A 16672-nucleotide genomic window follows, 5' to 3' on the forward strand; every position below is an offset into this window, starting at 1 on the left:
ACCGCGCCAGAACCCCAAGAAAGAGAAGGGACCAAAATCACCTCCATCTTGCGAAACGAAGCAAGACCAAAGCGATTTGGGGAAGAAGAGGTTCCGTGAACGAAAATAAAGAAAAGAGAAATCCCTCCCACGACCTCTCTGGAACGAGGAAGAAGAGAAAGCGTGACACAAGACCCAACACAAGGTCTGTCCGTGGAGAAGAAAAACTCTCCCAAATCAATTTGGGAAAAAGATTTGAATTAGGGTTATCTGAAACCATTTAGGAAATTAACTAATACCTAAGATAAAAATTTGAATTTGAAATTAATTAGTATCAGCAATAATAAATTTGACTTATTAAAACTTTTCCCTAAATAAAACGTTATGCCTTATTAAATTTAAATTATTTAAAATTGTAAATAAAAAAAATTCCACCTAAGGCGATCAAACTCTGCCACATAATTAAAAAGTACTCAATCAGCAAGCCATAACACAACTTTTAATGTCATCAAGTTCACTTAATAGCAAGATTCAAATTGAGTCAATTTTTCATAAAAAGGAACTTAATTGAGATCAACTAAAATACAAGGACCTATTTGAGACGATTATGCACAAATAGGGACATCTGAAATGATTAAACCATAATTTTACCATCGATGAAATATTTCTATCATGGAATGATTTAATTAAATGGGTTTGAAGGATTGCATTCGATATTGAATTTGTTGTAGTTACTATAAGATCTGACATAACAACTGGTGAATCCAAAAGAAAGACATTCGTTTTGTTAGGTTGTGAAAGAAGTGAGAAGTACATAAAATATAAACATGATGTTCAATCGAGTGTATCCGGGACAAGAAAATGTGAACATACTTTTAAGTTGAGAGGCAAATCGTATTCTAATGGAGAGAGTTGAGTGTTAAAGGTTATCTATGAATATCACAACCATGAATTAACTCAAACTTTAGATGGTCATCCTTTTGTTGGCATGTTAAATGCTGCTTAGCAGTCATTACTTGTTGACATAATTAAGAGTCAAGTAAAGTCCTCAAATATTTTATTGATCTCAAAACATAATGATTCTAATGTGAAAATAATAAAACAAATATATAACACAAGGTACATATACAAACAATCTTTGAGAGTCTTAATGACTGAAATGTAGCAATTGATGATGATTCTAGATCGAGATAAATACATCCAATGGAGTAGATGTGTGGATGATTCTAACGTGGTAAATGATATCTTCTAGACACATCCTGATGCAGTGTACTTATTGAATACATTTAATATTATTTTCTTGATGGATACCATGTACAAAACAAACAAATATCGTCTCACCTTGCTTGAGATAGTTGGAGTCATAGGATTGACCTTCTCAGCCGCCTTTGCATTGTTATTAAGTGAACACTAAAATAATTTAACTTGGGTAGTGAAAAGGTTTAGAGGTTTATTTATGACATCTGAAATAGTCCATAAAATAAAAGCATAATTAAACAAATAAAACACTTTATGCATCAATTAGGATTTGAATACCATATCACTAGCCCAACAAAAAGCTTTTTCTAACTAAAGTACACAAAACTTGTGAGAAACATGCAACCTTTCTTATAAATAAACATAAGCTACATTACAAACTTGTTTTTAAACATTAAATTTTCTTGGATCTTACATCAACTATTGTTTTTAGTCAATCAAGGATGATAATAGTTTTTTAATCAGAAGTTCTGAAACAAACTCATAAGGTAGCATTATGTTTTCTGCTTTGATATCTTCAAGTAGTTTGTGATACTCGTTGATTACAATCTTGATATCCTTATCTTCCATTTTCTCCCAGCGCTAGAAATTTCCTATGACAAATCTTTGTCGGATGACATCTTAAATAGTATATTTTAAAGTCAACAATAACCCAAATTCAAAGAATCAAAATATTATTTCCGAAAAAAACTCAGACAGAACACGTCGAAATTCTAGGTCTTCTTTTACAAACTACTAATTAGTCTATGATGCATAACTAAAATCTTTATTGTATTCTCTTTCAAATTATTTTAGTCTTATGATGTATCGATACTTCAATTTGAGTGATGTATTCATGTCTAATACTTTATGATACTTTACTCATATTTATCAATAAATATCTAATCTATAAAACAGTAGTACTTTTATGATGACAATATTTATAATTTTTTATGTTAACACCTTTAGTACATATAATTTTAATTTGGACTTGTACAATAATAATCATATATGTGTTTTTAAGAATTATTTACATTTATGCCTATATCACATCGTACTATCTTACTATTTTTAAATTTATGAATAATGTCAATATATTTGTATTGGAAATTATGTTTTTTTTTTAGAATACTTAAAAAGTACAAAATTCTATGCATGAGTTTTAAACAATTATTATAATTTACTAAGAGAAAATAACATGATATAAATCCATACAAAATAAGACTATTCATATCGTGACAACTATTATTTTGGTGAATAAGTAGAATAAATAATATTTACACATATCAAGAAAGGTAAATCACAATTTTTCTTATGTTTAAAATGACATAAGGTTTTATACGTTATCAAAAGATTTTTTTTAACAATATTTTGACACATCACATGTGTCAGGAAACGAAAACACAATAACAAATAAATAATGAACCAGAGAGAAAATGACAAGTATAAGATTATCAAAAGAAATTTGTTAATTTTTTTTTTCCTTATTGTTTCGGCAAGATTTGGAATCCTAATCCAAAACATTCAAAGTTGTTTGTTCCTATGTCCAGTTGTACTGTCTTCTCTCTTCTCCTTGTCCAAGCCGCGGGGGAGGGTGTCTGCAAAAGACACTTTGACGCTCAAGTCAGTGACCTCGCGTAGTAATCTTGTAATCAAGATTAGTTATCAGAGCTCTAAGTTCAGTTCAAGTTCAAGTTACCTGTCTCCTTTGCCAGACAAATATTTATAAATTATAATGAGCTTACCGTTAGGTCTGACTCATTATCCACCAATGAATGACAATATTAATTGTCAATAAATGACAATTATTTTCATTAACTCCTTGACAGTTATTACAATTGATTACCTTAACGGCTCTTTTTTACCGATCGGTTCATTGACCTGAGAAGTATCATCGGTCGGTTGACTCTTCTGCACCTTTACCGTTCGGTTGGCTATGAGCCCATAGTAACATAAGCCTCCCAAGCCCTAGCAAAATTTTTGATATTGCGTTGGGTTTATAAAGTTATATCGATCGGTAGAGGATTTTACCTGAGTTTCAATTCATACTAGCATGTGTTCTTTATCGTCCGAGCGGGTTTTGCACTAAGAGTTCCTTTGAAGTGTTCCTTATACCAAGGCGAGAGTTCACGAAAGAGCTTGCTTCGCCGCTTGATTTAGGTCTTAGGAGTTCACTAGGAGCGTGCCCTAAGACCAAGGTGAGAGTTCACGAAAGAAATCTGCCTCACCTGCTCGGTTTAGGTCTTAGGAGTTCACTAGGAGCGTGCCCTAAGACCAAGGTGAGAGTTCACGAAAGAAATCTGCCTCACCTGCTCGGTTTAGGTCTTAGGAGTTCACTAGGAGCGTGCCCTAAGACCAAGGTGAGAGTTCACGAAAGAAATCTACCTCACCTGCTCGGTTTAGGTCTTAGGAGTTCACTAGGAGCGTGCCCTAAGACCAAGGTGAGAGTTCACAAAAGAAATCTGCCTCACCTAGTTGAAAAATGTTCACTGCCGATCGGTTGGTCAAAGTTGGCCAAGTAGTTTGTATACAGAGTCCTGTTATCGCTTTGTGTGAAATCCATATTAGGATGTGCCATGAGTTGTAAGTGCTTTTACTGTCCTGCAAAATAGATAAGAAGGTGACCGTAATAACATTAATGTCACGTCTGTTTGGACTTGGCCACGTATGAAGGGCTCGACACGAGTTGAAAAACATTCACTGCTAGTCGGTTGCTCAAAGTTGGCCAAGTGCTCGCTATCACTAGTGCAGAATTGATCTTTAACGTCACCCCATAGACGTCCGTCCACGAAAACTCCAACGTAAATAATTGACCGGTGGCATAAATGTAAATAATTGAGTGTGGAGACGTCCGTCCTGGAGGGGGACGGACGTCTATAATATAGTAGACGACACTCCCCTCTAACGGACGTTCAAAAGACTGACTGGTTGAACTACCTGGTCAGCCTCTTGAACGTCCGTCCTGGAGGGGGACGGACGTCTATATGTAGTAGACGTCCGTCCCCCTCCAAGACGGACGTTCAAGAGGCTGACAGGGTAGTGAACCAATCAGTCTCTTGAACGTCCGTCCTGGAGGGGGACGGACGTCCATATATAATAGACGACCGTCCCCCTCCAGGACGGACGTTCAAGAGACTGAGGGGTTGTACTACCCTGTCAGTCTCTTGAACGTCCGTCCTGGAGGGGGACGAACGTCCATATATAATAGACGTCTGTCCCCCTCCAGGACGGACGTTCAAGAGGCTGAGGGGTTGTACTACCCTGTCAGTCTCTTGAACGTCCGTCCTGGAGGGGGACGGACGTCCATATATAATAGACGTTCGTCCCCCTCCAGGACGGACGTTCAAGAGACTGACAGGGTAGTACAACCCCTCAGTCTCTTGAACGTCCGTCCTGGAGGGGGACGGACGTCTATTATATATGGACGTTCGTCCCCCTCCAGGACGGACGTTCAAGAGACTGACAGGGTAGTACAACCCCTCAGTCTCTTGAACGTCCGTCCTGGAGGGGGACGGTCGTCTATTATATATGGACGTCCGTCCCCCTCCAGGACGGACGTTCAAGAGACTGACAGGGTAGTACAACCCCTCAGCCTATTGAACGTCCGTCCTGGAGGGGGACGAACGTCTATTATATATGGACGTCCGTCCCCCTCCAGGACGGACGTTCAAGAGACTGAGGGGTTGTACTACCTGGTCAGTCTCTTGAACGTCCGTCCTGGAGGGGGACGGACGTCCATATATAATAGACGTTCGTCCCCCTCCAGGACGGACGTTCAAGAGACTGACAGGGTAGTACAACCCTCAGTCTGTTGAACGTCCGTCCTGGAGGGGGACGGTCGTCTATTATATATGGACGTCCGTCCCCCTCCAGGACGGACGTTCAAGAGACTGACAGGGTAGTACAACCCCTCAGTCTCTTGAACGTCCGTCATGGAGGGGGACGGACGTCCATATATAATAGACGACCGTCCCCCTCCAGGACGGACGTTCAAGAGACTGAGGGGTTGTACTACCCTGTCAGTCTCTTGAACGTCCGTCCTGGAGGGGGACGGACGTCTATTATATATGGACGTCCGTCCCCCTCCAGGACGGACGTTCAAAAGACGTTTAAAATAAAGATACACACTTCAAAACGCGAACCCGCGAGGAGTTATGCGAACCTTTCCCTTTGCGCCTTGCATTTCCAGGTTGGTTTTTATGCGTTTTGGTCCATTTAATCTTACTTTTGTTCCGATTAAATTGTTCAGTGATGACATATCTTTCATTTGGACCGATTAAAAATCGTTTTCGGTGCATTTTGGTGCAGTTTGTTGCGTGTTCGTGGGCGGCGTTTTTTGGCCTACATTTTTAGGTCGTTTACTCCTCCATCTTCCTCCATTTTCATTTTGAATCTGTTCTTCAGACGTGTTGCAGTGCACAAACAAACGTTCAAACCCGTAATCCTAAATAATCCTAACCCGTAATCCTAAATAACCCTAAATAAGCCGTCTAATAAAGCCCTTTCTGCAGTAGTATATAGACGTCCGAGAGGTTCACAGCGGACGTCTATATAGACATCCGGGCTGACACAGCGGACGTCCATATAGACGTCCGGCCGAACACAACGGACGTCCATATAGACGTCCGACCTGACACAACGGACGTCTACATAGACGTCACCCGAATAGACGTCCGTTGGAGGTCGAACGTTAAAAGGCCTAAAGAACGGACGTCTATGCCCGTTTCTGCACTAGTGTTTGCTTTATTTTGCACGAATAGTAAGTTCTCGTTTGATAAATAGCTTGTATGTAGGGTCGCGTCCTTTGCACTGAAGAATAATAATTCCTTAAACGATCAGAAAACATGTTAGACAATTATACTAACACATTTATGACTTTAATTAATAATAATGTATTTTGTCGTAAGACTTGACGACTGTGCAAGTGAGACCGATCGGTCTTCAGAAGGTTTGAAGACCAAAATGGGAAGATGACAATGTGTTCACGAGTACGTTGTAGGTACATTCAACAATTTTAATGAAATCCAACGTCAGTCGCCTGTAATTGGAATTATATGAGAACCGCTTCGTAAACTCTCGGATGAGGTTTTTCCTGTTTCACTTCCCCGAAGCCTCATTTGATCATGCTCCAAAATAGGATTACTGTAAAAGCCGAATGAGTTGATATGGGAATTATGTTGACCAGGAATATCACTTGAAAATACCATCCTCTGATCCGTTTCCGGAAGGGAATTGACATGAGCCTGTCCTTAATTGATAAACTTCCTTCACCATGAATTCTAATTTTACCACATAGACCTTTGGGGTGTCCACCATTTGTGTTTGGTTTGTAATATCCACTATAGCAAACTGAGCAACCCTTCCTTGCTTAATATCACCTGCATTTAATCTAGTATATTCAACTTTATCATTGTAATCAAAAGAACCGTCGTGATGTTTACTTATTATGACAGGTGATATGGTATCACCCAAGACTTGCCCACTTTGACCTCTTTGAATTTGCATTTCACGATCAAGGAATCTTCTAAAATTTCCTAAAAGGGTACCTTTCTGATTTCAGGTATTCGGTTCTGGAACGATGGTCTCCCAGAGAGCTACGGTTCCACCCTAGAAGCATCTTTTCTCACATCGCAACAAATTAATTATGCACGTGATGTACGAACATGGGCAAGTTTGGGATGATCATCGATCTCGACAAAGATGACGTCAGTGGTGACAATAGAAGTAGCCGTGGTGGCGGAGGAAGGAGAGGAACCCGCCGCAGGCGCCGTTTAGCAAGGAGACGACGGTGGAAAGGCTGTCGTCAGTGAGAATCGGGTTGATAGGCCTGTTATCGTTGTTCTCCTCTCTTTCCGCGATGCCCCTCCAACGTCCAGTCGGAGGTGCAGAAGAGTCGGCCGACCGGTGATACGTCTCAGGTCAATGAACCGGTAAAAAGAGCCGTTAAGGTAATTAATAGTAATAATTGTCGGGGGTTAATGAAAATAATTGTCATTTATTGACAATTAATATTGTCATTCACTGGTGGTTAATGAGTCAGACCTAACGGTAAGCTCATTATAATTTATAAATATTTGTCTTGGCAAAGGAGACAGGTAACTTGAACTTGAACTGAACTTAGAGCTCTGATAACTAATCTTGATTACAAGATTACTACGCGAGGTCACTGACTTGAGCGTCAGAGTGTCTTTTGTAGGCACCCTCCCCCGCGGCTTGGACAAGGAGAAGAGAGAAGACAATACAACTGGACATCGGAACAGACAACTTTGAATGTTTTGGATTATGGTTCTAAATTCTGCGGAAACACTTATACATGACATACAACTAACACATTGAATCTTCTAATTAAGAATTTTGAAAAACATTTGATGGAATATTTTTACGTTTTACGTCCATAGTAGAACTAGTGAATTTATTTCTATAACATGCAAATTTCTTGATTATCTAAATATGATCGAGATATATAATATTTGATTATAATATTTAGGTTTCTTATTTTTAGAATATTTTTCTCATTTCTAATTAGTACTCTCTACACGTCCTACGATTCATAAGAATTCTCCATGTGCTATACTATAACCCAAATGCAGACTGAGACTCGTTCCATTCCAATTATTATCAGGTTCATCGATGCATGCAACAATCAGATTAGTTTGGGCGCTTGATACATTTTTATCTTTGTATAAGAGACTGAAGGGTCAATTGATATTATTGAAAGCTCCAATACAAATTTCCCTTGTGCGGATCGATTGCAGAATTATCAACACCAACTCTTGTCACTCTACTTCTTTGTCCAGTTTCAATGGAGGCTCTGCCATGATACCTAGACGAAGTATTCAATCAAGCATACTTCTGCCCACTTCTGATATACGTCAGGCATACGCACACAGTTCAAATGAGGAACATGCATTTATTCCAAATGTGACACTGCTCTTCACATCAATTTTCAAGGTTCATATTAGAATTCTTGAATCCACTAATGACAACATATCTGCTTTTCTATTAGGTCTTAAATATCTTTTCAATTTCTCGTATGTGGTTGGATTGCTGGAATATGCTAGTTGTAGAATTCTTTAAGCCACATTTTAATTTGGAGAACCTTGCAGCAACAACAGCATGATGGGACTTCGGGTGCCTCGTATGGTTGACAACATTGGTTCAAAACTTCTTTAGCACCAACAAGGTTGTTATGCTGGTCCTGTGTTAAAGTTGAGAATGTTTATGATCTGTCGCATGACGAAACCAAAAAATGTTCTCATAGTGGAAGATGAAAATGGGAATATAGTGTGGGAAACAATGAAAAATAACAATGTTCTTGTCCAATACTCTTTTCAACTACTTCCCATTTTCAAAAACATCTCACACCAAGGAGAGTCATAATCTACTTCAATTATCATAATTGATTTTCCTTTTTAGTTGAGACAGATTATTTGCAAGCTTCACCATTTCATTCAAACTCTCTGACTCTCTGACTTTTTTTCAAGCAACACTCAGACTAAATGGCTCTTGATATCAATTTTTTTAGCAAAAGCACCCTTTTGTTTGTGTATAAACTGATTTACTTTGTCCATATATTTCATTTCCTCTGCACATTACAGAAGACAAACATTTGACTTTTCATTTTCAAGTCATAATTTTTTTAATTATTACAAAAAGCCACAGTACTATAATAATCATTAATATTCAAAATATAATGTACTATCCTCCTCAGATTTGCTTTTTTAAAAGTTACTAATCAGGATGTGTAAGAACAAAGTTATCAGGATGACATGGTCTAAATGCTTCAAAATCAAATTCCACCTATTCTTATCGCATTCTTTTCCACCTATACTAAATGCATCAAAATCAAATTTCACTGCTCTTTTTCTTCTTCACTCGTCTTTCTCCAAAACGATTATTCATATTCATAATATAAAGAAACACAAACAAATAAAACTCAAAGCTCAAACTCAAATCCCAAACATAGTACTAGTAACACGAATGACGTGGTCTAAATGCAAGAACTTCGGTATTAGTTTGAGGTTTCCTTCTCAATGATCTTCACAGGAAAACCACCTTCCATCTGGGCGGAGAGGAAGGAAATGAAGTTGAGCTCCACCCCTTCAGCCACCGTGGGAACAACCGCGAACCGCCGCAGAATAGCAGCCACCACACTCTGCATCTGCATAAAAGCCATATCCTTCCCCAAACACATTCTGGGACCAGCTTGAAACACAGGATATGTGAAAGAATCTTTTGGCACAAACTTCCAGTTTCCGGATTCAACCTTCTGCAACCACCTCTCTGGCTTAAACTCCGCCCAATCTTCACCCCAAATACTCTCCAACCTCCCCATGGCGTACACGTGATAAGTCACCAGCGACCCCTTCTTCACCACCGTCCCATCCGGCAAGACGTCGTCCTCCACTGCTTCCTTGGTGTCCATGGGCACAGGCGGGTACAGCCTCATGCTCTCGCATAACGCTGCATGCGTGTAAACCATATGCTTCACTTCATCGTAGACCGGAGCCTCCGATTTCTCCATTATCTCCTTCACAATCTCCTTCTCCACTCGAGGGTACTTCGATAGCAGCCAGAAAAACCAGGTCAGCGCTGCTGACGTGGTATCCTTCCCCGCCAATATGAAGCTTATGACTATGTCCGTCACAAAGTCTTCATCAGAGTGCCCCGAACTCAAGAACCGCGAAAGCATGTCTACAGATTCAAGGGATTCCTTCTCCTTCAACTCCCTCTTCTTCTCTCTCACTATGTTCTTAGCGAACTCGTGCACTTCCCTCACAGCCATTCGACACCGCTTTTCGGAACCGATGTTCAGTGCCCTCTTCACTTTCCACACTAACGGAGACAGTTCGCGGAACCGTTTGCTGCTTATCTCAATCGCTTCTTCGTACGCCACCGCGAACCACCGCGATCAGCTGACGACGTCAGGTACTCCGCGTCGAAGCCAAAGGCGATTTTGCAGATGTTATCGAAGGCGAAGCGTTGGAGGATGTCTTGGAAATCGAGGGTCTGGTCTTGCTGTGCCGCTGAAGCCATGATGGGGATGAGGCGGTCGGAGAGTTCGGCGTCCACCACGTGTTCAACGAACTTACGGAGAGACTTTGTGTTGAATTCGTGGCTGGCGACTTGCCTTTGGAACTTCCACGTGTTGCCGTCGGTGTTGAATATCCCCGTGCCGAGGAAGTCGGAGAGGGTGCTAGTGACGGAATAGCCCTTTTGATAGTTGGAGAAGCGGGTCTTGAGAATGTGCTCGACGTTGGCAGGGTTTCCAGTGAAGACTTGGAGGCGGCCCAGTGGGCGGTGGAAGGTGAATGTGTTGGCGGGCGAGATTTGGACTATATCAGATAGCCACTGGATACGGCGATTTCCGGTGCGTTTGAGAGCAAAGTAGGAGCCAATGAGTGGGTATGATTTTGGGATAGTAACGGTTTGTTTGGTTGGAGCAGCCCCTTTGTTGTTGAAAAGTGAGGAGTAGAAGAAGAAGACGAGGGGAAGGATGAGGGAGAGGAAGAGGAAGAGAGGAGCTATCAGCTCCAGATTCAGGGGAATCGCAATCATTTTCGTATCCGAATTTGGGATGAACTTTTTTGATTGTGTACTAGATAGACGTTGAGTTGTAATTTTTTTGGATATGTTAGTATTGAAGTAAGATTTGTGTATATATAGAGTGAATAATATGTTGAACAGACAAAGAAGAAAGCGGGGAGAAAATGTATCGAACAAGTCCTCGTGGGTGATGTCCATTTTGTCTGTTTTTGAGATATTTTAATTGCTCTAACTATTATGCTTAAAAACTTATGGTTCATAATCCGCTAATTATTTCTACTTTATTATAAAGTCTTAACCTGATCATCCTCGAAATAAATATCTAGTTACATTATTATGTTTACTGTTTTAGTTCATATTTAAAATAATTTAGCATGCATTTTTCTTTTAGTTTTTTAATTTATTTTTTGCTATCATAATTTACATAACTTTGGGAATATTATTTGTAGAATTCATAGAAGGAATGAAATAGGTCGTCTCTGTACTTTCAGCACGGTAAACGTATTTTAATTTAATAAATTTGTGAATAGTGGAATTAAAAAAGATAATATTATAAACTTAAATAAGAGAATTAATCTATGAAGTAACTAATTTAAAAGAAAATATTATACGATAAAAAATATCACAAGGTAAACTATTCTAACTACTATCCACACTTTTCACATTTGGCTGTGAAGAATTGAGGGGGGATGAATGTCATAAACTTTTATTTGAATTTTTCTTACCTTTCTGTTTAGCTTTTTTCGGTTTGACGAGCGGGGTACGTAAGCAAAATCGTCACCCTTTTTGTTTCTTCTTAATATACGATATTGTCTATTTTTAAAGTTTGAGAATGATGACTGTACCTAAAACATTTGTTTGCGTAAGCAAAATTGTCACCTTTTATCTTTCTTTTTAACGTATATATTTCTCAATTTGGATACTGGATTTGCTTCTAGAACTTTAAAATTTAACATGAGTGCTTGGACATGAACACATATTTCTTTGACCTTGCGTAACTAAAATAGTTAGTGTATTCTCTTACAAATTACTGCTCTGTTATACTTGGGACTCTGATGCTCTGGTTGTAAAGGATGGCTTGTCTGGATAGATTTGCGATTAATTTTATGTTCTCTTTCATGGATTAGTGTGAATTTGTGCAAATGAATTTGGAGGATATAAAAAAATTTCATTCCTAGCTGATAAAGGAGATTTAGAGGTGATTATAATAAAAATATCCATTCTAATTATCAAACTTGAGTAGTTTTAATAATAATATATATTAATAATAAATATAATAATAATAATTATTATTATTATAATAATTATTATTATAATAATATTATTATTATTATTTTAATTTACTAAATTACAATTTCTTTCACATTTTAAAAAATAATTTTATTTTTTTCTTCTTATAATTTTTTTACAATTATATATAACATTAATAATTATCATCTTATATTATTTTTACTACTAAGGATATTTTGGTAATCTTCAATTTTTACTAATTAAACAATTTTTTTTATCTGTCACATTAATCAAATCCTACACTAATCCTTGTAAACTTTATTTTCAAATCTACTCTCATTTACCTCCAAATCCGCTTAAACAAACAACAATTAATTCACCTCAATTCCCCTCAAATTCATCCACTCATTCTCTCTCAATTCCTCTTCCCCAAGTGAACACACCCCGAATTATGTCAACAAGAATATTTAAAATTATACTTACTCGAGTGTATTTAGAAAATTACTAAATCGTATATACGAGTTTTAGAAAATCATTTATGGTTTAGAAAATGTGAGATAGCATGTGCGGAGTGAGATTAATTTTAAGAAAAGTAAAATTAGAAGAACATGAATGCAAAAAGGTTATATAGAAAGAATCATGTTTATACCTTTCACTTACCTAGGAAGAGGGAAGGGGAGATATCTATCAGGGAGAGTGTCTTTTATAACCAATTCACATGCCAATACACTTCTTATATATAACTTTATTTAAATTACCCACCATGGTCTCAACAATAGAAAAATAAAACGTAATATAGTTATCAGTTTAACAGTTTCAATTTTCAGTCAATAATAGCTTATTTTTCTTTTTCGTTTCTTTCCTCTTTGAGGCCTTTATTCTTTCCCTTTTTTTCTCTCTTTATTTTCCCCACGAAGCAGTAATATTTATCTTGAATTTTGTTTTTCTATTAGTTTTTTTTATTATCTCTCTACTATGTTTTCAAAATATATTGATTGACATTGTTTTTATGTTTTAAAATATATTAAAAAGAATTATAATATACTAACATAAGTCTATTTTTAATGTTCAACACAGAACAACACTAAAACAAAACTCAATAGAGAATATCTGGACTCACATCAAGAGTACTACCTTTTTTATCCAATATGATATCAGAGTTTAATAATTTTTATTATCATTCAAAACAGAATCATGAATTTAACAATTATTAGAATCATCAACATATTAATCATTTTCATTATCATCAACATATTAATCATCAACATATTAGAAAACATTAACCAATATACCTGTATAGGACGAGATAACCTCGGACAACTACACTCACAACATTATCCTAATAAACCCAGTTTTAGATAAATGATAATTGATTAAGATGCCTAATCACATGTAAAGAAATCCTAAAGTGCATATCTCTATGAAATCTAAGTCCATGAAAGACAAAACCTATATATACAAGTACTATAAATATACATGAGGTATGAGATCTGACTCAATTATTACAACATATTCATTACTTTTGTGACGTACGAGTAACTTGAGTGTCAAAATGATTTTACAAACATCCCGTCGACCAAAGACTTTTATGATCAAGTTTGGAAAAAAAAAATTCATAAATACATACACAAAGACATCAATTTTGAAGGAGTGGATATAAAAGACAATAGGAATGTCAGAAACACGAATACATCTCGGTCTTGTAAGAACAATATTTCTATCATCACTAAAAAAAATCTTATTTAGAGGGGTTATTTTGGAGAGGGTATAAAAAACCCCCTCAAATTAACACAACTTAAGATGTTTAATTTAAATTATTTAACTAACAATGTTTGTGGGAGTTTTAATTCCTTTTAAGAGAGGTTTATAACCTCCTCAAATAATAATATATATTTTTTTTTCATTTACTAATTCTTTTACATTTTTCCCTCTAAAAATTTTACAGTAAGTTTTCTTTTAACAATCCTAAAATTTTATTCCCTTCATATCTTAAACCCATATGCTTAAACCACTGAACCCTAAAATCAGTTCCCCCCTTAATTCCATCCGCAAAATCAGTTCCCCCTTCATTCCATCCGATTTCTCCCTCGCAGGTACGCAATCTTCCTTTCTTCCTTCTTCTATTTCCTGTTGTCATTCATTTCTTTCATTTCTCCTTTGGATTGCCCGTGTTTCCTTTTCCTTTCAGATTTGCAGTCGGTGGACGAAGCTGCAATGAAGATGAGTCACAAGAGACATTTCATTTTGAAAATCCAATGGAAACAATGATAAATGAAAAAATCAAAACCACATCATAAAAATTAAAAATAGAGACACTTAGAGATGAAAGAAATTTATGATTTAAAATATCTAGTAGTCGAGAAATGCAGTGATCAGTTCTTTAACCTCATAAGAAACACATAATTATAGAATTTGAAAGCTTGGGATAGGAAGTCTGTCACAGCTGATATATGGAATTTGAAAGCTATAATTAATTAATTATTCTAGCTTTTCGTTGGGTGGAGGGCCTACACCCTGCAAATTCTGAATCCCTACTATTTGTATGTCTGTTATTTATTAGATGTGCATGCAAAATATGTAATGAGAGTACCATGCAAACTACAGCACAATGCATATCCCATATCCACTCTCCACTGTCATTCTGTAATGTTGTGCATTTCCCCTACTTCTGCCACTGTCATTATTATATAAACAGCCTTTGGTTGGCGTGATCACTCTATATATGCAATCGATAATTACCATGATTCTTAGAGGATTTTGCATTCGTTATTGGAGACCCAGTTATATAATTTGAGTTATATTATATTATTTTGAAAGACTGAAATGTAAGAAAGACATATCTCTAAGAATATGGCTAGATGTTTTTGCAAGCAATTAAAGTACCAGCGAACGCCGGGCTCGAACTAAGGTAGGCTCATTTGGCTTTTTACTAGAATGGTTGGCATGTAAATGTAATCAAAATTTGTTGGATTCTTTTGTTCCACTGTTGCTTTTAGACTCAAATTCTCCATTTTCCGATAACTTTTTCTCACTTGGATTACTTATGGTTTATATGGGGTGTAATTGATAGTGACAATGAAAAGTGTTAGTGGACATGAACCATATTGTCTTGTGCAATGTGTGGTATATTTATATTCTCATTCTACTCAGCAAAAACAATCAACTTGCTGATATGAAGGGTTAGGTTTTTGTATGACTAGTAAGATAGTAGCAATTAATTTTCACACACTTGTTTCTGGTGCAGAATTACATCCCTTCTGTTTTAGTGATTTTGAAACAATCTTGTTGTTAGGTTGGTGAAGGGAAGGGATTAAACAGGGGTTTGGTTGATGGTCAAACCGTGAGGTAAGCTGGTGGTGGTGTGTCTAAGCATCTGAGTAGGTTTCTAGTTTGGAAAACATATAACGCCGATTATGAATAGAACGAGACTTGGAATAGTCTTTCTTTCTCTAGGTTAATTAGTTTTCCTTTAGATGTTTAAGGTGCTATCTGATATAGTGTAAAGTTTAGAGAACCGTGGGAAATACTTGATGCAATTGATACAGGGGCTGATACGGTAACTAACAGGTGTGGCTAGTGTGCTTAGAAGTAATTAAGGCTATTATTAATCAACCTTACAAACTCATGGCAGTCGAACTTTGATCATCAGTTGTTTATATACTTGGTAGCAGTTTAGACTTGTTATGTGGAGGCCTGCCTTTTAGCTATTGAACTATACGTCTGACTTGGTAGGTTGTTAGAATTGATAAGAGTGAATTTGATTATTTTTTTATATATTATTTACAAAATGTGAGTACATGTAATTGAGTTTATTTTATTAATTTTTTTTTATATTATTTCAGCAAGCTCCTGATGCAAATGAGCCAGAGTCTCCTTTGGGTGCAAGACAATCATCTGATGGAAGTAACATTTAGGAAGTTTATGATATTGTTTTAGGATAAAACTATACCTAGTTTATTATGAATTGAGTAACATTTCTTTCTTTGTAACTACTTTTGTAATGAGATTACATTGACTTATAGTCTATCTTGATGTGACTATAAAATTGTTTCTCAATTTATTTTTCTAAATTTCTTTCTATTCAGGGGCTTTTGTTGTATGATATCTTTTTTTAATCAAATGAATCATATTTGTTTGGTAATTTTAATAATTTTAGAAAAAAAAAATGGAAATAGATAGTTATTATATATTTTAATAATCATCAAACAAAAAACGATATTATATATTTTAATAATCATTAAACAAAAAAGTGACAAAAATATAAAGGAGGTTAAAAACCCCCTCAAAATAATAGTCAGTAATAGAGGAGGTTTTTACCCTCCGCCGAAAAACCCCCGCAAATTGAATATATAGAGGAGGTTTTTACCCTCCGTAGAAAAACCCCCGCAAATTGAATATGATACCAGGGGGCGAAAAAAACCCCCGCAGATAATTTGTGGCGACTCAAACTGCGGGGGTTTGAAAAACCCCCGGAATTTATTTAGGAGGGTAAAACCCCCGCAAATTGAAAAAAAAAACCCCTCTAAATAAGCTTTTTTTTTGTAGTGCATAAATATTATTGTTAAAAATTTTGTACAAAGATACGAAAAAATTAATTGTTATCTCTATCATACTTTGTTAATTATCGCAAGGAAACTTAAACTTGCATTTTTAGTAATATATTATTAAAGGTTTCCTTTTT

General features: G+C 36.5%; 2 pseudogenes; both read right to left on the reverse strand.

Moving 5' to 3' along the window:
- Positions 1 to 8985: 8985 nt before the first annotated feature.
- LOC148197995 (cytochrome P450 94A1 pseudogene) lies at positions 8986 to 10851 on the reverse strand (annotated as a pseudogene).
- LOC148197996 (cytochrome P450 94A1 pseudogene) lies at positions 10084 to 10773 on the reverse strand (annotated as a pseudogene).
- Positions 10852 to 16672: the final 5821 nt, after the last annotated feature.

The sequence above is a fragment of the Vigna umbellata genome, chromosome 5, assembly GCF_029865625.1.
Source record: "Vigna umbellata cultivar VRB3 chromosome 5, Vumbellata_1.0, whole genome shotgun sequence".
NCBI classification, from domain to species: domain Eukaryota; kingdom Viridiplantae; phylum Streptophyta; class Magnoliopsida; order Fabales; family Fabaceae; genus Vigna; species Vigna umbellata.